We start from the raw sequence: 25,912 nt of genomic DNA on the forward strand, positions 1-25,912 counted from the left end.
ACCTTTCTAAATAACATATGGATCAAATAAAAAATCTCCAGTGAAGTTTAAAAATGTTTTGAATTAAATGAAAATGAAAACACAACTTATCAAAAGTTGTGTGATGCTGGTTGGGTGCAGTGACTCACGTCTGTAATCCCAGTACTTTGGGAGGCCGAAGCAGGTGGATCATCTGAGGTCAGGAGTTCCAAACCAGCCTGGCCAACATGGCGAAACCCCATTTGTACTAAAAATAAAAAAATTAGCCAGACGCGGTGGCAGATGCCTGTAATCCTAGCTACTCAGGAGGCTGAGGCCAGAGAATTGCTTGAACGCAAGAGGTGGAGGTTGCAGTGAGCCAGGATCATGCCATTGCACTCCAGCCTGGGTGACAATAGCAAAACTCCATCAAAAAACAAAAACAAAAAAACTCCCCAAAACAAAAAACTTGTGGGATGCAGTAAAAGCAATGCTAGAAGGAAATTTAAAACATTGAATGTATATATTAGAAAATAAAAAAGATCCAAAATCAATCATATAAATTTTCACCTTGAAAAACTAAGAAAGAAGAGAAAATTAGATCCAAAGTAAACAGAAGAAAAGAGATAATTAGAGCAGAAACAATGAAATTGAAAATGACAATCAATAAAGAAAAACTGATGAAACTAAAAGCTAGTTCTTTGAAAAGATTAATACAATTAACAGGACTTTCCAGGCTAAGAAAAAAAAAGAGTGAAAACAAATTACTAATAGTAATAGAAATGAAGGAGGGAGCATCACAAAAAAATCCCATGGACATTAAAAGGATAGTCAAGAAATACTATGAACAATTTTATGCCCACAAATTTGATAACCTATATGAAATAGACCAATTCCTTGAAACATGTAATCTACCAAAAGTCGTACAAGAAGAAATAGACAATTAAAATAGACCTATATCCACTAAAGGAATCGAATCAATAATAACTTTCCAAAACAGAAAGCACCAGGCCTAGATGGTTCACTGGTGAATCCTATCAGACATTTAAGGAATAAACTATAACTGATTTCAAAGGATAGGAGCAGAAAAAATACTTTCAAACTCATTTTGTGGAGCCAGCATTATCCTGATACCTAAAGCAGAGATGTTATAAGAAAACTACACACCAATATCTCTTAAGAACGTAGATGAAAAATCTTCAACAAAATATCAGCAAATCAAATACAACAATGTATAAAAACAATTACACACCATGACCAAGTGGGATTTATCTCAGGTATGCAAGGGTAATTTAACATTCCAAAATCAATTAATGTAATTTATTACATCAACAGACTAAAAAAGAAAAATCACATGATTATATCAATAGATGGAGTGAAAGCATTTAACAAAATCCAATACCCATTCATAACAAAAACTCTCAGTTAATTAGGAATAGAGGAGAATTGTCTTAACTTGATAAAAAGTATATATGAAAGCCCTACAGCTAACATCATACTTAATGGTGAGAAACTGGCAGTTTTAACAATGAGATCAAGAATAAGGCAGGGATGTCCTTTCTAACTACTACTTTTCAACATAGAACTGGAAGTTCTAGCTAGTGCAATAAGACAACAAATGGAAATAAAAGGCACACAAACTGAGAAGGAGTAAATAACACCTTTTGTTCACAGATGACATGATTGTCAATGTATAAATCTGAAAGAATTAAAAGAAAACCAAAACCCCCAAAACCTGCCAGAACTAGTAAGTGAATATGGCAAGGTCACAGGATGAACTATTAATATTTGAAAGTTAATCACTTTCCTATGTACCAGCAATGAACAAGTAGAATTTGAAATAAAAAATACAGTATCATTTATATTAGCACCCTCCTCCCACCAAAATGAAATGCTTAGGTATAAATTTAACAAAGTATGTTCAGGATCTATAGGAAGAAAACTAAAAATTCCAATGAATGAAATCAAAGAACTTAATAAATGGAGAGATATTCCATGTTCATGAACAGGAAGACCCAATATTGTCAAAAGGTCATTTCTTTCCAACTTGATCTATAGATTCAGTGCAATCCCAATCAAAATCCCAGCAGGTTATTTTGTAAACATCAACAAACTAATTCTAAAGTTTAAATGGAGAGGCAAAGAAACCCCAAACAGCACAATATTGAAGGAGAAAAACAAAGTTGGAAGACTTACTATAAAATTGCCATAATCAAGACAGCGTGGTATGGGCAAAAGAAGAGACAAACAGATCACTAGAAGAGAATAGGGAGCCCAAAAATAGACCTACATAAATATAGTCAATTTATCTTTGGCAAGAAAGCAAATGCAATACGGTGAAACAAAGATAGTCTTTTCAACAAATGGTGCTGGAACAACTAGATACCCACAAGTGAAAAAAAAAAAAAAAAGAAAAAGAAAATCTAGACACAGACCTTAAACCCTTCACAAAAATTAATTCAAAATAGACCTAAATGTAAAATGTAGAACTATAAAACTCAAGGAAAATAACAAGAGAAAACCCAGATGACCTTGGGTATGTAATTGACTTTTGCTACAACACTGAAAGCACAATCCATGAAGAAACAATTGATAAGCTGGGAATTATTAAAATTAGACACTTATTCTCTGTAAAAGACAATGTCAAGAGAATGAGACTATAAACCACAGACTGGGGGAAAGTATTTTCAAAAGACACACCTAATAAAGAACTATTATCCAAAATATACAAAGATCCCTTAAAACTTAACAATGAGAAAATAAATGACACAATTAAAAAATGTGTCAAAGACTTTAACAGACACTTCACCAAAGAAGATATATAGATGGCAAATAAGCATATAAAAATGCTTTAGGTGAGGCATAGTGACTCATGCTTGCAATCCCAGCATTTTGGGAGGCTGAGGCAGGAGGATTACTTGAGGCCAGGAGTTTGAAAACAACCTGAGCAATGTATCAAGGCCCTGTCTCTACAAAAAATAAATAAAAATAACTGGGTCCAGTGGCACATGCCTATAGTCACAGGTGCTCAGGAGGCTGAGGCAGAAGGATTACTTGAAATGAGCAGTTTGAGGCTGAATTGAGCTGTGATCACATCACTGCACTGCAGTCTAGGCAACAGAGAGAGACACTGATATGATTTGGCTATGCCCCCACCCAAATCTCAACTTGCATTGTATCTCCCAGAATTCCCACATGTTGTGGGAGGGAACCAGGTGGAGGTCACCGAATCATGGGCCTGGTCTTTCCCGTGCTATTCTCGTGATAGTGAACAAGTCTCATGAGATCTGATGGGTTTATCAGGGGTTTCTGCTTTTGCTTCTCTCTCATTTTTCTCTTGCTGCCACCATGTAAGAAGTGTCTTTCACTGCCTGTCATGATTCTGAGGCCTCCCCAGCTGTGTGGAATATAAGTCAAATTAAACCTCTTTTTCTTCCCAATTTCAAATATGTCTTTATCAGCAGCATGAAAATAGACTAATATGGACCCTGTCTCAAAAAAAAAAAAAAAATGCTCTACGTTATGGAAATGAAAATGCAAATTAAAACAATGAGATATCACCACACATCTATTAGAATGGCCAAAATCTGGAATGCTGACAACACCAAATGCTGGTGAGAATATGGAGCAACAGGAACTCTCATTCATTGCTGGTTGGAATGCAAAATGGTATGGCAGCTTTGGAAGACAGTTTAGTAGTTTTTTTGTTTTTTTGACAGAGTCTCACTCTGTTGCCCATGCTGTAATGCAATAGCACGATCTTGGCTCACTGCAACCTCTGCCTCCCAGGTTCACACAATTCTCTCTCTTGGCCCCCCAAGTAGCTGGGCTTACAGGCACCTGCCACTACGCCTGGCTAATTTTTGTATTTTTAGTAGCAACGTGGGTTTCATCATCTTGGCCAGGCTGGCCTTGAACTCCTGACCTCGTGATCAACCCACCTCGGCCTCTCAAAGTGCTGGGATTACAGGCATGAGCCACTGCACCCGGCTGTAGTGTCTTCAAAAAGTAAACCTACTCTTATGACACAATCCAGTCATTGTGATCTTTGGTGTTTTTTTAGAGGAATTGAAAATTTATGTCCACACAAAAATCTGCACATAGTAGTCTTACTCATAATTGCTGAAACTTGAAAGCAACCAAGATGTTCTTCAGTATGTGAATGGATAAATAAAATGTGGTATATACAGATGCTGGAATATCCTTTAGTGGTAAAAAGAAATTAGCTTTGTAAATGGCTTCATACAGCCAAGAAAAGACCTGGAGGAACCTTAAATGCATATTACTAAGTGTAAGAAGCCAATCTGAAAAGGCTACCTATTGGATGATTCCAACTCTATGGCATAGTTCTGGAAAAGGCAAAACTATAGAGTCAATTTTTAAAAAAAAGGATCATTGGTTACCAGGATTAGGGGCAGGTGAGGTGAGGAAATGAACAGGCAGAGCACAAAATATTTTTAGGGCTGTGAAAATAATCCTGTGATACTGGAATGATGGATACACATTATTACACATTTATCCAAACCCATAGAAAGTACTAAGAGTGAATCCTCACATAAATTACGGACTTTGGGTGATGATGATGTGTCTGTATAAGTTCATCAATAGTAATAAATGTATCCTTCTAGTGGAGGAAGTTGATAATTGAGGAGGCTATGCATGTGTGGGGTTATATGGGTAATCTCTGCATTATTCTCTCAATTTTGCTGTGAACCAAAAACAACTCTAAAAAAGTAAGTTAAAAAACCCACTAAAACCACAATTTAAAATAATTTTATTTAACACTTTCAAGATAATAATAAATATGGTTTGGATCTGTGTCCCCAGCCAAATCTCATATCAATTATAATCCCCAGTATTGGAAGTGGAGCCTGATGGGAGGTGATTGGATCATGGGGGAAGTTTCTCGTGAATGGTTTAGCAACATCCCCTCGGTGCTGTTTTTGTGATAGTGAGTGTGTGAGTGAGTAACTGTAAGATCTGGTTGTTTAAAAGTGTGCAGCACCCCACCCCCTGCTTCCTCCTGCTTCAGTCACTTGAAGTGCCCACTCCCCCTTTACCTTCTGCTATAATTGTAAGTTTCCTGAGGCCTCCCCACAAGCCAAGCAGATGCTGCCATGCTTCCTCTACAGCCCACAGAATCGTGAGCCAATTAAACCTCTTTTCTTTATAAATTACCCAGTCTCAGGTATTTCTTTATAAGCAATACGAGAATGGACCAATACAGTAATACATAGAAAAATTAGAATAGGGCCAGGTGCAGTGGCTCACACCTGTAATCCCGGTACTTTGGGAAGGCAAAGTGGGTGGAGCACTTGAGGCCAGGAGTTCAAGACCAGCCTGGCCAGCACAGCAAAACCCCATCTCTACTAGAAATAAAAAAAATTAGCCAGGTATGGTGGTGGGCGCTTGTAATGCCAGCTACTCTGGAAGCTGAGGTGTGAGAATTGCTTGAACTCAGAAGGTGGAGGTTGCAGTGAGCCGAGATCATGCCACTGCACCCCAGCCTGGGTGACAGAGTGAGACTTTGTCTCAAAAATAATAATAATAATAATTTGGGTTATATTAATATTAACAGAGTTAAAACAACGTAAGTTTTGATAGTACAAGATTTCTTTGATCCATTTAACTTACTATTTCTATGAGGTAAATTTCGGCCTATTTCTGCCTATGTTGGTTTTTTTTATTCTTTGCTTAGTTTTGTTTATTTTAAGAATCCATGTCTTTAAAAACCTAGAGTAAGATTTTTAAGGTACAATGTAATATTTGAAGAAGATTCGTGCTTCTTGAATAATTTGAATTATAACTTGTCTCCATCTGCCCCAAATAATACCTGTGTTAAGGAATTCAGAAAGAATATTCACAACTTGGGAAAGTCTATGTTCAAAGAATGGTACTCTTGGCCACAATGGACTGTAGCTTTTTTCACAAAACAATTTGTTCTTCAATATTGGAGACAAAACACAGAAAACCCTACTATAATACCCTTGCTGTGTCATGAATGGGGTTTCACTGTGAGTAAATCACATCCCCTGTGTAGATATTAGGGAGGAAGGTACTTTGTGCATTGAGGCCCTGCAGCTTTGTGACAATGCTAGTTTTTCAGTAATCAACAAGAACAAGACTAAATCCCAACTCTGTTCTATGTGAGCTCCTGCTAGGCCCACACAGTGAGTTGAAAGCGCATGGACCTTGGAGCCAGAGAGTCTGCATTCAACTCTACCTCTTTCATTTACAAGCTGCGGGACGCTGAGAAAATCATTTACACTGCCTGAGCTTACAGTTTTTATTTGTAACAAAATTATACCTTCTGTCCAGGATTATGAGATATAGAGATACAATATAATATATAAATAGACCTGCAGATATTATGAGCTCAAAAGTGACCACTCTTACTATCTTTACCACTCTTATGATTGCTAAGAGTGAACACTATCACTATTGTTATTTGGCCTTGAGATACGTTATGTTGGATCTCTGTTTACCTTTGATTTATCCCTCCAACTGGATAGTGATTGCCTGGAGCGCAAACATGCCAATGCCTTCACCTTTGTAATCCTTACGGCCCTCAGGATAGTGTCTTACACTCGATAGGAGCTGAGTAAAAATATTTGTTCAATGAAGATGACTCTATCAGTGGAATGATTGAAAGGTGATGAATTATGCTGAAGTTCCTGTAACACAGTCATGCATAAGTTTTAGTGCATTGGAGTGACCTGGGGAGCTTCATAAAACACAGATTTCTGTACACCACCTCCCACCCAAAGAGATTCGGATTCAGTTGGCCTAGGGATAACATTTTAAAAAATTCCCTGGGTAATTATGATGCAGCTGGTTCATGTATTGATAACATTTAGAGAAGCCGTGCTTTGCTGGATACATCCATATCATGCTATGTCCTGTTGTAAAGAGATGCCCATATAATATGTAAAGTAGGAATTGATAATTGTTTAAGTGAAAATTTGGTCTGCAGGGTCATTCAAAAATTCACTTTATCATTCAGGTGCCAAGCAGATATTATAAAACTAATCAAAACTTATTTTTCAGAAGTTAATTAACATGTTTTATGTCCTAGTTATCTTAGCCAAAATTATATATGAACATGCTGTCTTTTTGGCTCCAACTTGCCATGTGAAGAGAAAATAGAAATGGAATAAAATGCCCAGTGGACATTATACTGCAAATACATTTATCCTGCAGCAAAACATTAATTTATAAAGATAACTATACTGCATTATGCATACAATTCATCCTCAGTTGGCCCCCAAATTAATCTCTTAGTGAGACATTTCCTTTCTCTAGCTGCTGCTATTTAGGGCAAAGGCTTAGAACCAGTAACAAAATAATTGTGCTTTCCAGGAGTGGTGCCCTAAAGTACTTCTTTTTAATATTAGGAAGAATTGAATAAAATTAAGAAAACTGATGCAAGAGTTACATCATCCTTCCAACATAGGGACATAGGGACAATTTAGAGACAGTAAAATAAGATTTTTTACTTCATGAGAACAAGTCATATAAGGAAGAACTGCAATTTACTTTCAATTTTTACCCAACAACTTCACAATATTAAGAATAATGCCTATTTTCAGGTGAATAATATTTTAAAAAGAGAAAAGAGGGAAACATTTTCTAGTTTAGGCTATAAAACTGAAACTAATGGTTTTGATGTCTCCTCTGCTTTTATATTATTTACAAAACTGGATCTTTAAATAATCAAAAATAAGATATAAAATTCGTTTACTAACAAATCAAAGTTCTGTAAAAGTTATTAGTGTATCATATATGTATTCTGGAACTCAATGAATATCCAACAGTCTCAGACACTACCATGGGTTCTACACTGAAATTAACATAACTGACCCTTATTGTTACATCTATTGTAGCCCATCTCAAACATTTCCCATCCTGAGAATATGAAAAAAATTAGACTTTGGGGAAAAAATGTATTCTTAGATCTTGATTCTATTCCAACTCTCAAATAATTACAGTAATTACAAAGATAAAGGGTAAAAGTCACAAAGTGCTGGCTGGGACATTCCAGAGCAGGAGAAAGCTTGGCGCCATTTTTATAGTTATGCCTGTTAAGATTTAATAGACGGAAAGTTTCATTAGTGAGCTGTGCTGCAATTAACTTCAAGGAGGTTCCAGACTACTGTATGTTGCTGTTACTGACAGAAAACGGTTTAGATTTCCTTGTTGAAAGAGTATATTAGATTTTCAACACTTCAATTATGAAAACTAGTAAGAGGCACAATTTTAAAAAATTTAATGTACAGCTAGTTTTTTCTTATCACATAACACATGATAATCATGGGTTTTTATTCTTCAATGGACATGCCAATTGTTGACCATCTAGGAGTAAGTTACTTTTGTGTATATTATTATTAACTTAGACATAATTCTCCATCTCTCTTGCTAGCTCATAAAATCATGTCCTAATCTGAATTATGACAAAGTTGGAAACTATTTCTATAAATCAAAGTTTTTTTGAATCACATACTCTACATTTAATATAAAACACTTGCTATCAACTCTGACAATTTTGGCAAATCCTACAGAATAAAAGCTATGGAATCTAGTGACTTGCTTTTCTCCTATCACCAGAATTCTTGCTGGCCAGATTCTTGCTGGCTAGAATTCTTGCTGCACCAGAATTCTTGCTGGCTAGCTTGGAATCTAGACCTTAGAGATTTGGGTTGGTATCTGCAGATTCCTCCTCAGCGGAAATGAAACTCTTGCTCCCCTTTATCTGTGCAAACCATCCAAAGTCATCTGAGGCTGCTCGTCACAAAACTACGACCATGGTCTAGGTTTTTTGTCATTCAGTAGACTTTCTGAATTCTGTGTGTTAATTTCTGTACTCTACTATATGACTAAACTACTATGATCCTCGCTGTTATATTTTATAGTATTAAACAGTTCACTACAATAAAATAGGTTCGGAATTTTTGATGACCTGAAGAACAAAACCTGCATTTTATGACTTTTAAAATCTGTCTTGATGCCCTTTCTTCTGGTTACAACCCATCCACTCCCTTTTATTCTACACATGTTTCTATTAATAGACTACAGACTCTTCTAAGTGTGGTAAGCATGTAACCATGATAAGTACTTTCAGAGATATGATAGCCCTTTCAGACCAGAAGAATACAGTTTGGTGCCTAGGAACAGCAATTGAGTTTGACAAACAGCTGTGGAGTGCCAGAAAGACTAGAGTTTTTGTCTACATGGAATTATCCCATGGACCAATATGTGGGCTGCTGTCTGCGCAGCACAGATGAATCCATTTTCCACTACTGAAGAGTGAAGTGTGAAGGTGGGTGACATATGATTTTTGCCTTGTATCATGTTGTAACATGCTGTTGCAGAATTGTGAATGGTTGGGAGGCTGTGGTCTGACTACTGGACTAAACTTTCCCTGACATTATTTCCGAAGTACCACTCTCTTCCCAATACATGATTTTCTACAAAGTTCTAATGCTCTTTATTTTTCTTGTCCTTCTTTAACTCATTAGACTTGGCCATACTGTCTCAAAACATGACAGGTGTGGGAAGAAAAGCAATATGGTGTCATGGCAGGAAGCCATGCTTAGAGATTCTGCAGTGCCCTCAGGAGATGACATGACTGGATACAGATCATGTTGTAGGGACCATATCACGACTAGACCCCACAAGCTTTCCTATACACCGCAGTTTTCTGTGCTTTGATGTTTTAGTAAGTTAGATTCTGTTCCTTGGAAAATTACTCTTGGTTTGGTTTTGAGAAATCATTACTACTTGGATTAAGTTTGGGTCAGAGTTTAATAGATCAGTATGTTTATTTGGGTTTTATATATTTATGGTTAGTTCTAGTTTCTGCTCTTAAACACCAGCAACAATTTCTCTGGGTTTGATAAGCATTGCGTCACATTTCTTTATGTCTCCTTGTGACATGGTGTTTGGAACGTGGAGCTAGAAATCAGGCTTTAGAATTACAGTCTTTTGTTGCAACTGAATGAGTTCTGACTTCAGGTGCAGCACCTTGGCATGATGTTATATACTTTTTAACTTCTCTATTAATCAATCTGTTTGTTTATCAGTTCTCTCATAGGAAGGTTGTTAGAATTAATTAATCTTTAAAATGAAGATAGGCAGTTTAACGTTATCAGAACTGGTTTGTGGTGTGTCATATGGATTGCTACATTTTGCATATTTAGCTATCTTTTATTGGTCTGCATTTTCATTTGAAGAAACATTTAAATTTTTATAAGCAAGGACAGTATAATATACAATACTACTAAGCCTAATATTCAAGAATGTTTTCATACATGTCTTAGTATTAATTAGGGAGCAGTTCTTGTTTGACATGTTTACTTTTAATTCTTAATAGGTTTCCAAGTGGGGTAATGCAGTAAGTATCCAGAAAAACTAACAATTATCTAGTCTAAAGAGCTTTGTATTTCACTGTAAAATTAAAGTTGTGGGGAAATTGTGTTTTCATTCTACTCATATTAACCTTTTCTTATCCATATTAGCTAAAGGTTAACTTGTTCTTGCTATTTTTATGAAGTGAGAAGCAGGAACTTTGTCTTTTTATGAAAGGAAGCACAGGAGTGCCAAGCATTCATTAGAGATTGAAATTAGAAGCGACTGTGAGATTAAGTTAGAATGTAGCTCATTGTACAAGCCCAATTTGGACTTTTGGAGGTGCCGGTATTAGGAGGAGTGAACATAATTGCATATATGAAAGGTACCTTCATTCCCGCCCCCCACCCACCCCCCACCCACCCCCCACCCCCCCGCCAACATCCCTGGGCATGATGCTAGTGCGTTTGGAGACAGATCTCCGTGACTGTGTGGGACATGACTTTCTGGGAGGAAAATGCATCTCCACAGGTGAGTGTCACTCCCTCCAGGCACCTGAGTCCAGGGATCTGTTTTAAGTATAGCCCAAGGACCAAAAAGGAGTCTTCCTGTTTTCTTTCCTTTCTTTGTTTCTTTTTAAAAAATGTTTCTGGCCCCATTACTATGTTCCCAAGTAGCTAACTCAATTTCTTCTCTGCCTCACACAATTGCACAATACAACCAAGGGAAATACTGTTAGTATCTTCACAAAATGGCACAGTGGTAAATGATGGTTGGGTTTCCAGATCTCATTTCACAAATACCCAGGGAGCAGGAGAGCCTGAAGAGGAGGAGAGGGGTCAGTGACTGGCTTTCAATAATGCTAATTTCTCCCAGGAATCTGAGAAAATAAAATGGGAAATAACTCATGTTTATTTGATTCTTTAAAAAATTGATTGGAAACACTTTTAACCTCCCTGAAAGAGAAAAAGAGAACCTCCAATGTTTTAAAACACTAGTCTCTAGCCAGTGGGGTGGAGATTTTGCTAGAATTCGGCTCATAATTTCTAAATGAATGAACAGAAATAAGAAAGGTATTATACTATTTTATGTTGAATTAACCTCACTATATACTGCTAAAGATCTATCTCTGGAGACACATCATAAAAACTAAACACTTTTACTACCATGGCAGTATTAAAAAGTATTTCATATTTTACTATTTGGGTGTAAAATTACTAATCAAGGGTATGAAATGACCAGAAGAAAACAAGAGAAAAAGAGACTCATTGAAACATGCTGAAATATTCCCAAGCTTTCACTGAATGCCTTCACTTGTGTTTTTTCCCTTCATTTTTAGGGCCAGCATCTTTCAAATAAAAGACAATATGTTTAGAATAATAGAAGCAGCATAGTAAATAACTGCTGCAAATGAACAAATTCTATTTTGCCCAATAGGATCATTGAGGCAGAAGAGCTTCTCTAAATGCGTCATTTATGTCAATGAAGGTCAAACTTTTTTTAGGTTGTGGACTGTTTCTATATTGGAAAATTGCTTCCCCTCGTGCCAACACAAAAATTTATTGCCCCAGAATTAAGTGAATGGATTATATTCTCAAAGGAGTGGATGTCTGAGTTTTAGTTAATACAAATAAATATGGTTTTGGAATAAAGGAATAAACATGGCCGTATAATTTGTAAGTCACAATATTCTGGAGAACGTTTCACAGACCCTTGGGATTGCCCAGTGTTTCCCTGGACTATGCATAACCAGCCCCTCTCCAGGAGAGAAGTGAAAGATAGACACTTGCATTGCAGTTTGAGTGTCATCTTGTTGTGTCTTAGGCAGGCTTCTGGGACCCTCTAATCTTTCATTTTCCCCTCTCTATGCTATGCTTCCTTTCCTTTACATGGCAAAAAAGGCATTAGAAGATTTAGGTGATGAAGGTGAATTTCATTTCTCATGGATGGTAGCTCTGGAATCAGCTCACATTCAAATCCCTCTTCTGCTACTTACAATGCCTCAATTTTCTCATCAGCAAAGTGGGGATAACAATAGTTTTTTTGTCATGTAGGGTTTTGTAGGGATAATATATATATATATATATATATATATATATATATATATATATATATATAAAGTATAAAGTATTTTGTACTGTGTCTGGTACAAAGTAATTGCTAAAGAAATGCTATTGTTGTGCATATTTTTATCCTTCAAATATCAGCACAAAGGCTTCCTCCTCTCTGAGTTTTCTTGGTTCTCCCAGGCAGTTTTGTAGTTTGTGCATAATTCCAGTAGAGCCATTTGTTTTGTTTTATTTTTGTAGTAATTTTAAAAATTATTATCAGTTTGTTCCTATGTATGTTTCCTCAAAGACTGTAAACCCCTTGAGGTAGGAGCTAGAGGATGGTGCTTTATTTGTATATCCCTAACACTAGCACAGTGCATGGCATCCAGTGTTTATGGCTAAATGAATAATTACATGGATGAACGAATGAATGCATGTTTCGCTTGTTGTTTCCCAATGTCCAGTCTCTTCTTCTTTCTTTAGTATTTCAAAGTCTAGCAGAGCATGTGGCTGTCCAGCTAATGATCACATTTCCCAGCCTCCCTTTAAGCTAGGTGTGGCCATCTGTGGAAGTTCTGGCCAATGGGAAATGTGTAGTGTTCCACTGATGGATTATTCCCTTAAGAGAAAGAGGCACATCCTCCATTTTCCATTTTCCTGCTGTCTCTGGATGGAATTGGTTGAGATGGTGAGATCTGGAGCAGCCAGCCATCTCAGACTGTGAGACAGATGGTACTGGTTAAGGGTGACACATGTTGAGGATGGCAGAGCAAGATTTAACAATCCCTGGGTTCCTAACGATGTGGAACTGTGGAACCAGCCCTGGGTTGCTTGTATTCAGATTTTTACGTAAAAGAGAAATTTCTCTCTTGTTTGGAACACTGTGTTGCTTTGGTTGTTTGTATTGGGCCGGGTGGGTGGTGAGTCTTTGTTTCAGTAGCTGAGCCATCTCCTAATACACTGTCCACAGAGCCGCATTTACTTAAGCCCGGACCTTTGATAGATAATTTTCTACTGTAGATACTATTGATAAAAGTAAATGTGAATTAGATTACACTGCTGGTTAGAATTGAGCAAGTGTGTGGATTAAATACAGAAACAAAGGCTGTAGTTTGGCTATTTAAAAAATCATTTAAACTTTATTATCACTCTATTCCCAGGTGCCTGATGGTTACTCCAACTGGTGATGGGGGAAGAGGAATAAAATGTTAGACACACCCTGTTACAGGACGGAGGGCAGGGAGCAGTGCCTATCCTAGGAAGTGTTTCTATTCAAATCTCGTTTAGGTGGGCAGAAAGGACAAGGTTTTGCCAGGCAACTGCCCTCATCTCAGCAAAACAAGCTTCCTCCCTACCCCATTCTCCTGTTGGCTAGCACAGTGCTTGTCCTGAAAAACAGGGTCCACAGAGAAAGAGTAGCAGCCCCTTTTGATCTCTGCTTTTTATTTGTAATAAACTGCTTTTTGACCTTCTAATCAAGAGCTACTACACAGAGAGCTGTTTGAGTCTCTGGATCAGGAATTCAGGCTTGATAGGTGGGTTATAAGTTTTCTGATGTCTACAAAAATTTACCTAGAGATTTACCAAGATGCTGTTCCAGAGATTTTCATTGTAAAGGAAAATTATTCTGGAGAAAATTAAAAGGTATAGCAACAGCCTGATGTTCACTTCTGGGAAAGTATAGAAAATAGTGAAGAAACACGACTATACAGGTATATAGATACAGTTTTGAAACTTTGTTAAAGTATAGCATACATACAGGAAAGTGTCTAGACTATAAGTATACATTCTGATGAATTTTCACAAGCCAAAAACGTCCATGTTACAACTTATGAATTAAGAATTATGAAAATTCAAGCATCTTGTGTTATTCCTCTTAAATATTTTTGTTTAAAATTGAGCTGAAATATTTTAGAATCTAAAAAACATGACTACCTCCTATTTCCAACTTACAAATGTAAAATTGTAGAAGCACTGAATAAATGCTTGTTATTAATAAGAAATGTTATTATTTCAGCATTTTACCATGTAGCTCCAGATGTTAAAAATGTATGTTGCACATTCTTGGTGTTGACACAACTGTCACATAGATCATGAGAATTTAGAGCGATTTGTCTCAGCCTCCTCTGTGCAGTCTCCTGGTCGGTTCCACATATGCTCTATTTCTCCTTAGTGCTTCTCTGGCACTTCAGGCAGAAGTAATGACCCTCTCAAGGCCTCGGTTGTCACAGCTGTAGATGGGGCACAATGACTGTACACACAGGATTGTGCATATTAAACTATAAAATGTATATAAAGAGGTGTACATGACATTTGCATGTAGGAAGACGTTAATACATGTTGTTTGTTATTAGTATATTATGAATGCCAATATCAATTAATGCCATTGCTTTTGGGTTTGGGGAAGCAACAGAGATAGCCCCATAATTGTACTGACTATGTAACATTCTTTTTCAGGACAGCCTAGGCTTGAAGTAAGGTTGCCAGAGTTATGTTCTTTATCGATGGAATATGTTTCCTCTAGTGAGAGGCAGTTTGCATGTAGGCTTGTGGTTATGAATGTTTTTAACTGATGAGTTATCATGTTGGAATTGGTGTATCTCTGCAAAGAATATTTCCAAATGGTCTTAAAGGAATGTCATGTAGCATTTATTAGTCATTGCACTAGGGACACCTCCCACCTGCTTTGATTTAGTGACATTACTTCTGGTTAAAAGCCTTAGGTAAGGCCACACACGGTGGCCGGTGATTTGGATAATTGGAAGGAATGGCAGAGGCCTGTCTCTTTACAAGGAAGTTAGCAGTGACATGCAATTAAAGCAAACCTTGGGGGGAAGCCAGGTACCTCTAAGGATTATAGTAGATTGGGTCAAGTCAAACAATATTTATAGAATTCTCTCCTTTCACAAACAATTTCTGCTTCATTATTTTTAATAAATAATTTCAGAGATGATGATGTTATTTTACATAAGTAGAACAAGAAGAAGAATATAACTTAAGCTTTATTTTTCTCATAACTTTTTATACTACACAGGCCAGCTGCAAACTGTTCACCTGACGAAGCATCTGAACCTTACATTATCATGTATGTATTGGTGTGGTGCTTTCTGCTTTGAAAGGTGCTTTCACATCCATTACCTAGTACAATCCCCACAAGTATAAGAGGCAAGGGAAGGAGTTATTATGATGTCCTCTTCAAACAAATAAATGGAAGCTGAGCTCTGATAAGGCATTTGTCATAGTCCTTTTATGGTTGAGGCAAGACTAAAAGTTGAGTTTTATGACTCATGGTGTAATGCTCTTTCCAACACATGGAACTGTTTTCTCAAACATAAATGTATATTCTTACTTTCTGTGCTTTCCAACAGTACAGTTTTCTTTCTCTCCCTGATATGCTGGGGTGGTCATGGGTGCCATGGAGAATAAGCTGAAAGTCCTAGACTTTGTCTTCAGAGAAAAAAATGTACATACACACACACGTAAAAAATTACATTCACCTTCAGGCCGTCTCCTAAAATCTGCATGGGTAATAGAATAGGGTGTCTGGTAAAATGCTAGCCTGGGCTTGACTCCAGCTGGGTGGGGGCACCTGACATTCTCAGGAAAGAAGACAAAAGCAGGAACCAGGATACCATTAATGTTTACTTGGCCCTTACTCAACACTAGGTGCTGCACTGCACACGTCATGTTGGTTCAAACCCCACAACAGCTCTTGAAGCTGAGTGTTATTACTGGATTCATTTTATAGATGAGGACACTAAGAACATCTCACCCGAATTTGAAGCCAGATGTCCACTTTCCCCCACTCTGCTGTACAGCCTCCCGAAGTGACAACTACGTGTCAGTGGTGAGTTGTTTTGCTGGTCGCCGGCCCGTGCCTGTGTGCGGTGGTGTGGCTGGGAAGGTGGAAAGGGTTTTTTTTTTAAGCTTTTAGCAGTAAGTGTTCCTTGGGGAAATTGTTTTCTTGGGGGTGCCAAGTTAGAACTGTTAACAACTGTAGAAATGTGAAGTGTGAAAAGTGTTCAGATATAGGGACAGAAAAGAACAGGGCAGCATCCATTGGGTGGTCCATTTCTCTTGGGACATGTGTTGGATGTTCAACTGTCATATTAATGTTTATGTATTCCATGCTCCATGTTCTCACTGACTTGGCAAATGATTCACAAAGTTACTGAAATGAATGAAGTAAACTTCTTATGGGTAGAACTGGGGCTGGGGTAAAGGAAAAGGGAAGTCTCTACATTTGGGGTTTCCTGAACCATAAATAATGATCGTGTTGCCATTCCCAGCAATATGCTTCTGTCATTAATTAACTTTGATGGAAAGCTATGGTGTTCATGACTTTGGCCTCTTCCCACTCTTGATCTATGTGGTGTTATGTGGTGTAGACAGCAGTGCTCACAGGTGGGATTTGTCTGACAGGGGGATTTGAATTAGTCTGATGTAAAGTGCCTGCTAATATATGGCATGCCACTGCACTGGGTGAGTAGGAAGGGAGAAAGCAATGATGATGTTCCCCTCTGTTGCCGCTGATTAGTTTTCCAGCACCTACACGTGGAATCAGAATATCCTGTTCTTCAGAATATCCTGTTCTTTGTTAGGCTTAACTTTAAGGTCAGATTTTTTTTTCTGGTGTCATTGAGAGAGTTGGGCTGTCACTCAGATTCAGTGGTGTGGCGCTGTGTACTTCAAAGAAGGGTCCATAAAGTTGGGAGGAGCAGGAGACAAGGGCCCCTCCGCACTCGTCAGGCTCAAACATGTTCAAGACTCCAGCAAAAGAGGTCTGAGCGGCACTTTTTGAGGTGGCCCACACCAGGGTCAACAATGCTGCCAAAAAATTATCTCTCACCATTGAACTAAAGCCCTCCTGCTAGGTTTTCAGAGCAGTGGTTTTTAAAATATTAGCGTACATCAGATCACCTGGAAGGCTTGTTATAGCACAAATTGCTGGTCCCCCTGCTCAGAGTTTCTGATTTCATAGGTCCAGGGTGGTACCTGAGAATCTGCATTTGTAACAAGGTCCCAGGTGATGCTGATGGTGCTGTTTCAGGAGCCAAACTTTGAAAACTACTGCCTTAAACTGACTATAAGGATAGTGGTTAATAATATGGGTTTGGGAGTTACACAGCTCTGAATTCAAATCCTGTTCTGCCGCTGTGAAATTCTAGAAAAGCTGCCAAGCCCAGGCTTCCTCACCTGTAGAAAGTGAAGTACAAACATTTTGTTTGTTCTGTTTTGTTTTGGTTTGGTTTCGTGGGGACCGAATGAGATAATCTATGTGAAGTGCTTAGCACAGTGCCAGGCACTTGGAGGTGACATTACAGATGTGAGCTCATGCTATTGATATATTCTGCCTCTTAGGGGAAGGCCTCCAGTAATCCTGGGCCACAAGTTAGGGCAAAGACACCAAGCTAAAGCTTAAGGAATCTCTTTAAAATTAAGAAGGTCAGAGAAAATATAGGAGAGAAAAATCAGTAAAGCAAAGACCATGTGACTTCTATTCCTTAAGGCTTTCTGATGTCTTGGGAAATAGAAAAGAAAACAAGCAAAGATATCTATTTTGTATTAAGCAGTGAGAAAGTCACCCTCCACCAAGAGATACCTTAGGAAGATGGGATTGAAATGGGAATCCTGAACTGACCATTGGGGCTATTAGCATTTCACATGTAAATTCCAGTAAAGTGTCAGATATGCAGAGGTGAGTGGACTTTTTTTCTAAATGGGCTTTTAAGTAAAAGGATAAAAGTTACACAAACCAGGGAGAGCAGCATACGATGGAAGGATGCAGCATTTTGTACAAGTGTGTTAGTCAGGGTTCTCCAGAGAAACAGAGCCAAAGGAGATAGATACATATTTATCTATGTAAATACATAGACAATATATTTTTGGCCCATGCCTTATTCAATTATGGAGGCTGAGAAGTCCCATGATCCGCAAGCTGGAGACCCAGGAAATCTGATGGTGTCTTTTGAAGTCCTGAGAGCTGGAGAGCTGTATTGCCAATGGTGTAGATTCCAGTGTCGGTCTCAGAGCCTGAGGACCAGGAGCGCTAAAGGCAGAAGAAGATCGACATTCAGCTCCAGCAGTCAGAGAGCAAATTTAACTTTCCTCTACCTTTTTGTTCTATTCACACACTCAACAGATTGGATGAGTCCTGACTACAGTGGGGAGGGCAATTTGCTTTCCTCAGTCTACCAATTCAATCTGATCTCTTCCAGAAACACCCTTCCAGGCATAGCCAGAAATAAGTTTAACCAGCTATCTGGGCATCCCTTGGCCCAGTCAAGTTAACACATAAAATTAACCATCACAACATGAGACATCTGTTTACAAAGATACTGTGCGCTGGGGCCAGTTATGAATCAAGTAATGTTTGTCATCCTGGAGCCAACTCACAACTGTCTTCATCTTATTTCTGGATTTTGATGGGCTCTTTGCTCAGTGGAGTGAAGTGTAACTTTCTATCTCTTCAAGCTCTACCCCACTCCACTGGCAAAATAATTACCAAGAAAATATTTACAAAAATTAATTGCTAGCTGGTGTAAATTATATCTTAAACTATGACTACTCCCTAGGGTAGCATTTTCCAAACTGTGTTTCCAGGGACTATGAATAGGTGATGGGTAGAACAGGCATTCTTGAGGAAACACACAAATGTTCTTGTCGAGAACACCCAAGGATCTCAGAAGTCCTGAAGTTTTTTTAAAAAAATCTGCTTAATTTTGATTAACTCAGTGGTGGTTTTCCCTTTTTAAAAATTGTATCTGTATTTTAAAATTTTTTTCTACAATGAGTTAGTATTATTTTTAAATGAAAATATGGATCAAATTTCATTAGACTAAAAAAGAATATAATTTAGGCCACCAAATGTAGCTTCTAGCTTTCTTTAATCTCCACCCTATTCTTCCTTTACTTCTGTGGGAGAACTAAGGGCAGCATGATGTCATATTCGAAAATAACAAATGCTTCATAAAATTTCCTTTTTGAAAAGATAACTCAATTAGGATAGTTTGTATAACCATTGAATGATTCAGATACTTGCCCTTTTGGGAATCGCCTTCATCCCAGTTAAAGGCATGAAGCAACAAGGCATCTGTGCAATTAACTGCTCAACCTAATTACCCTAAAGAAGTGAGTCAGCCAAATCCTGGGACATTAAAAACTTCCAGTGGACAGGAGTGCCACAGAATCTGGGAACCACATTCAACTTTTCCAAGCTTGAGCTTAGACAGCTGGTCAGAGACATTAGGCTGCATTTGTAGGCAACAACTCAGGGAACTGGCTTTTCCTGAAAAAGGAGATTTTCTCCCAAGACTGCTTTCAGAACAACCATAAAGGGATAACCCCATATCCTTTGAAAATCTTTATTCTTGGGAAGTGTTCAAAATTTTTCAAGTAGGACATGGTGTGATCTATAGGCTATTCTTCTCGAGGAGGGAGCATTTGGTGTGCGCGTGATACCTTGAGGATAATCAAGGACCCAACACTCTTAGGTGAAATGCCTTTGGAGAGAAACTGAAGTCTGTTACAATTAGATTAGAAAGAAACACATGTTTGACATTGTAGAAAGCTTTGAAACTTAGGCTGTTGAGTCCAACAGTATGGGACAATGTTTCCAATTGGCAATGAAGAGGCTAAATGATTCTTGTTTCTCTTTGGTGGAAGTGAAATAGAATACTAGTTGAGTAAGTATCACTTAGATAAGCAAAGTCAGTTGGACTTCAGCCTCTAGTGGGTTTTGAGGTTATGACCACACTTTGAGCTCCTGGAGGGGTGCCACTCCAGGTAACAATAGGCCATTTGGGCTTTCCTGAGCAGGGACCTTGAGGCAGAATAAATTCAAACTTAAAAAAGTCAGGCAGAGGAGATACTGTGCTGACCTGTCCAGAACACTGATGACTTAATGACAAGAACGGGTAAGTGTAATTTTGGTTAAAATGTAATTTCTTACTGGAAAAAAATGGCTTTTTTCTTAACCAATTTGAAAATTTAATGAAAAATTCAATATTCTTCATTCTTAAGTAGTCTGCCCTTTAGTATAAAATGGCCAAATATCCCCTACCAAAAAGAAGAACAAGGAGATAGAGGAAAAATGAGAGCTGGGCAAGGACCATACTATCACGAATGGTACACTGAGCACCACTGCAGTGCCCATCCCATGCCCTCGGCCAACAGCAATGGTGGAACCTAGTACCCAGCAAAGTGCATGCTGAGCTTTCTTCTGCCTCGTGGTACCTGAAGCAAGTTTCAGTGAGGCCTGTTCCCTCTCATTCCTTGGGACAAACTGTCCTAGTGAGGGAAAGCTCTAATACTCATGCACAAGACATTCCATGACAGTAACGATAGCACTTACTCACATTTACATTTATATGTCTGGTCTTTTCTCAATCTGTTTCTCAGAAAGAAAACTCAAATACCGGACTGTCTGGTTTAAAACCAGACACATGGCAACCCTTTTTACTAAAACTTTACTGCTGGGCACTGTGCTATTTGCTTTCACATATATTGTGTCTTAGTCAATCCTTGTAATGGTTCTGTGAGTAAAATAGGATTCCTATTTTACAGATGAGGAAGCTAAAGCTCAGAGAGGTTAAGTGGTGTGCTTACAGTCACCTAGATGGTTATTGGATAAGGTACTGTGACCCCTAGAATATTTGACCTTACATTTCTTTATTTTTCTTTGATACTTGATGCATTGAAATGATTCAAGATTTCTTGAGATCTGTCATCAAGTTTTCCCTTGGTTGAAGTCTGGATATGGAACACTTCAAAACATAATAGCACCCTTGGGATCTCAGAAAGTATGCTGTCTATGAAGTATTAGGAAAAGATTTGAAGAGTGGCATCAATAATCAACTGTTAATAAATTTGAAAGAGTTACATTTTGCAAAAAACAACCAACCAAACAAACAAAAAACAAAACAAAACAAAACAAAAACCAAAAAGAAATTCCACCAACAAGACCATGAAAGACTGAAAGAATTACAAGCTTTGACAATGAATGGTGTCCCTATGGCTTGGTCAGGAGCCATCTCAGAGTCTCATCTTAGTAAGTTGCAAAATCTGCCCAATTGCTGTCACCTATTGGCTACTGGATACCTAGTTTGATTAGATTTTCAGGCTCTTTATTAGTTTCCTTTTAAAACTTTCAAATGATTTTGTGCAATGAATGGAACCAGATGGAAAAACACTGATACCTCTTTCATCTTCCTAAGCAAATGCCCAGGGAAATCACATGACAGTTTTCCAATTGCAGATTTTTCCAATGGTGTGAATCTTTCAGGCAAGGATTCCTGGAGTTGTGAGCCAATTTTTTCCCGAGAGACTTTTCACTGTCCCTTATGCTGACAAATTGGAGCTTCCTGTGAAAGTAGCATTTCACAACGAAACTTCAAGAACTATCAGCTGTATTACTGATACAAATTTGATGAACACGTCTCTGTTTCAATCTTGGGCAACAAAAAGTACTTCTGAAATAATGTTTTAAAAAGTGTCTTTATTCATTGTAGAGTTGACTTATGGTTCCATATATAGCCATTTCTATTTTCAAGTTAGCCACAGGCATTTTTTTCATGAACTTCTGAAGATGATACAGCTCCTAGATTTTACTATCATAGTGCCAGGTTGTGGGAACTCTTCCTTGACTTCACTTTAATAGGCGTGAAGAGTGCATGACTGTTCTGCTTTCGAATTTGCAATCCAAACTGTTGAATTTGTACATAGAGCACCAATTAAATTCTTGGCAGCATGAGCAGAAGTTGGTTTATCCACGATGATATGCAGGCTTTCTGGGGATGAGTATTTCCTTTTAGTAAGAGCAGACAGCCCATCTATTAGAAGCTGCCCCCTAGTTTCTGAGGCACATGGAGCTAGACTAGGGTATTTTATTGGGTCACTAGAAATGTAACATTTGGATTGGCCAACAGGCTCAGAAATCCCCCAAATTGTAGGGTTGAGAAAAGGGTGCAGTTCTTGGTAGTGTAATACCCTCATCAGTCTGTGGATTCTTTTTATGAAATTTAAGTTCCTTAACAATAATTGATAGAGCAGATAATAAGCACTTTTGCAAACAATCTGATGTGTTATCAAATGCCCTTATCTTAAATGAAACAAGAATAGTGAGAGGCTTTAGAAGAACATATGTTGTGCCTCACAGATGTTCAGGGACAACAGCTAGAATGTGTTTAGGGTAACTTTATCTTATATGCTTCAGAATACTAGAAGCCTCTCAGCATATGTAAATGCTGAAGACTCTTTTATTCACAAGAATAGAAATCCACCTCAAATAAACCAGAGAAACAAAGGAAACTTGCTGGGGTGTAGATCTGGGGAAGCCTAAGGCTGGAGCTGTCTTTGTAGACTACAACAATCCAAATGATGTTGTTGGCTTTTTCTCCCTCTTTTGCTTGCTCTTGCTTTTCTCCTTCAGCCCAAGGGCTTCCTTCCTTCATGTAGACAGCTCTAGAATTACATCATCCAGCTTAACAGTCCCATGAAGAACTAAAAAGAACTTCATTCTCTCAGAGTCTTACATAAAATCTAAAAGGACTTCAGTTTGTCCAGGAGTGTTATATGCTGAACACAAGGTCACCATTTCAATAAATGTTTAAGACACTAGTTTAGTCAGTATGAAGAAATTGAAAAATATCCTTGATCTCCCATAAGAATGTAGAAGGTGTAGGACATTAACAAATATGTAATTTGAGGCAGCAGGTGATATATAGAGAAGAGACAACTAAAACAATGATGGAAATCAGACAGATCAGCTGAATGTGACGCAAGTGCTTTTGTTTGTTTGTTTGTTTTGTTTTGTATTGCTTTTGTTTAGACGGAGTCTTGCTCTGTCACCAGGCTGGAGTGCAGTGGTGCAATGTCGGCTCACTGCAACCTCCGCCTCCCATGTTCAAGCAATTCTTCTGCCTCAGCCTCCCAAGCAGCTGGGACCACAGGCACGCACCACCACGCCCAGCTAATTTTTTGTATTTTAGTAGAGATGGGGTTTCACCATGTTGGTCAGGCTGGTCTCGAACTCCCAACCTCAGGTGATCCACCCACCTCAGCCTCCCAAAGTGCTGGGATTACAGGCATGAGCCACCGCGCACCACCCTGCAAGTGCTTTCGTGAAGAAAAATAGTTAATGTTTTTTGAAGAGTAGCTTCTATTTTAGTGATGGAGAAGGAGGGGTAGGGGGAGAGTCATTCCAGGAAGAAGCCGTGGTATAAAGATTGGCAAAGAAGCAGGAAAAAGGGAAGAGTTAGGAGCTTGTTTTGAATAAAATATAGATTTTGTTTTAAAAAGAATTCTTAGCTAAAGTTAGAAATATTGATATTAGATCATAGAAGACTTTAAGTTTTGAGCTTTAACCTAAATTATTTCGACTTTTTCCAGAAGGCTTTGTAGAGTCAGTGAAGATTTTAGAGCAAGCAGAGATAGGATCAAGTAATTTATCAGAGAGTTTCGATGGCAGTCATAAGGAGGAAGGACTGGATGGAGAATCTACTTAATGCAATTTCAAGAAATGAAACCTAACTATAGATAAATGGGAGACAGCAGGGCATCCTGAATGTGTGACTAGAAGGAGTGAGATTGCTTTTTTTTTTTTTAGACAGTCTCACTCTGTCCCCAGGCTGGAGTGCAGTGGCACAATCTCGGCTCACTGCAGCCTCCACCCCCAGGTTCAAGAGATTCTCCTGCATCAGCCTCCCTAGTAGCTGGGACTACATGCATGCACCACAACATCCAGCTAACTTTTTGTATTTTTAATGGAGATGGGGTTTTGCCATCTTGGCTAGGCTGGTTTTGAACTCCTGACCTCAAGTGATCTGCCCCTTTCAGCCTCCCAAAGTGCTGGGATTATATGTGCAAGACACCGTGCCTGGCCAAGATAGCTCTTTTTAAAGTAAAGCTCTAAGTCTCTTACACAGGGTTTTGGGTGATGGCTACAAATTAGAAGCCAATATCAAACTTTATGTGTATTACATGGCTGTGTCTTATTTTCTATGCTCAGATCTATGTATTTTAACCAATGGCTGGACATTTCCTTGTATGTCCCACCACCGCCTCACACTCAATACCTCCTTTCCCCTCCTCTTTTTGTGAAGGCATCATTAGCAATTCAGGCGTGGTCATTCCTAGGAATAGATACCAACTTGGGTGAATTGCAGTGACTTTCTCTAACTCCAGCATTTTTATGTGGGTAGAAATCAAGTTAAAATGAGCATGGAGGACAAACTGGGAGGGGAGATGAGGCACACAAAAGTCATCTGTAGCCTTAGGGCCTGGGTTCAGAGGCACAGGGCAGCCCGCCCTCTGTGCAGGCCACGTGAGCCGGGTGGAATGAACTAAAAGTCCCAATGCGGCCAATCAGCAGACAGGAGACCCAGATCTTTCGAGCAGTGGCTGGGTGGAGACTCTTCTTTCACCTCTAGTAGCTGAGACATGTCCAAACACAAGCCCCCATCTTGTAACTTAGAAGCCTCCACTAGGCTTCATCTGCGTCCATGTGTATTGATTTAAATACAGGTCAGCTGCTCTAACCAAGACCCCAAAATAATAGTGACTCAAATCAGATAGAGTTTTCTTTTTCTCGGGTAGTAATAGGAACATAAGCAGCCCAGAGCTGGTGTGGTCCCTCACAATATCAGCAATTTTAGCTCCTTACACTATATCTCAAGGTCTCAGTGTGTCCATGGTCCCACTAGCAGGAAGAAGAGGGGCCCTTTAAGGGTGCAATCTGAAAGTTGTACACACTGCTTCCTCTCACCTCCTGTTGGTTAATACTTGGACAAATGCTACACATAGCTAGAAATGCTACAGCTGTGTGTTCAGCTCATAACATAGCTGACATGTACATAGCGCTCCCTGGGAACCAAGCACTGTTCTAACAGCTTTATACAAACTGACTTACAACAACTCTATGAGGTAAGCACTATTGTTATTCCCACTTTTCAGGTAGGGTAACTGAGGCACAGAGAGGTAGAATACCTCAGCAAGGTCAGCAGATAGTAATTGAGGGTGGTGAAGTTCAGACCCTCACAGGTTGAATCCAAAATTTGTGATCTTGACCATTCTGCAATGCTGCCTCTAAAATCCAGGGTTTGGTTACTAAAGGAAGAGGGAGAGAATGAAAACTGGAGGACGACAGCTATCACTACTATTGCACTCCAGCATCCACATTTGTCACCCACAGCAATGGCTCCAAGCTTTGGGATTTTCTCCCTTGTCCCTGCATTCCTTCTAGTTTTCCAGCACACTGCTATTCACAACAGCCTACAGCCCTGCCTCACATCCCTGCAGAAATGGCTCTCAAGGTAACTTCTGGTCTAACCTCCTGGCTTCCAGCTTTTCCGCAGTCCAGCCTCCCAGATACCTCTTGGCCAAAAGAATCTGCCCCAAATACCACTTTTGTCATACCATGCCCCTCTTTAGAAATCCCCAGAGGAGAAGCACCACTTAATTGGATCAATTTCCTTCTAAGCCTGGCCTTCAGGGCCCTTCATCATCTGGTTCCAAACACACATTTCAAACTTACAGATCTCTCCTCAGGGCCCACACAAAAC

Source organism: Rhinopithecus roxellana, chromosome 14, assembly GCF_007565055.1.
Source record: "Rhinopithecus roxellana isolate Shanxi Qingling chromosome 14, ASM756505v1, whole genome shotgun sequence".
Taxonomy (NCBI): domain Eukaryota; kingdom Metazoa; phylum Chordata; class Mammalia; order Primates; family Cercopithecidae; genus Rhinopithecus; species Rhinopithecus roxellana.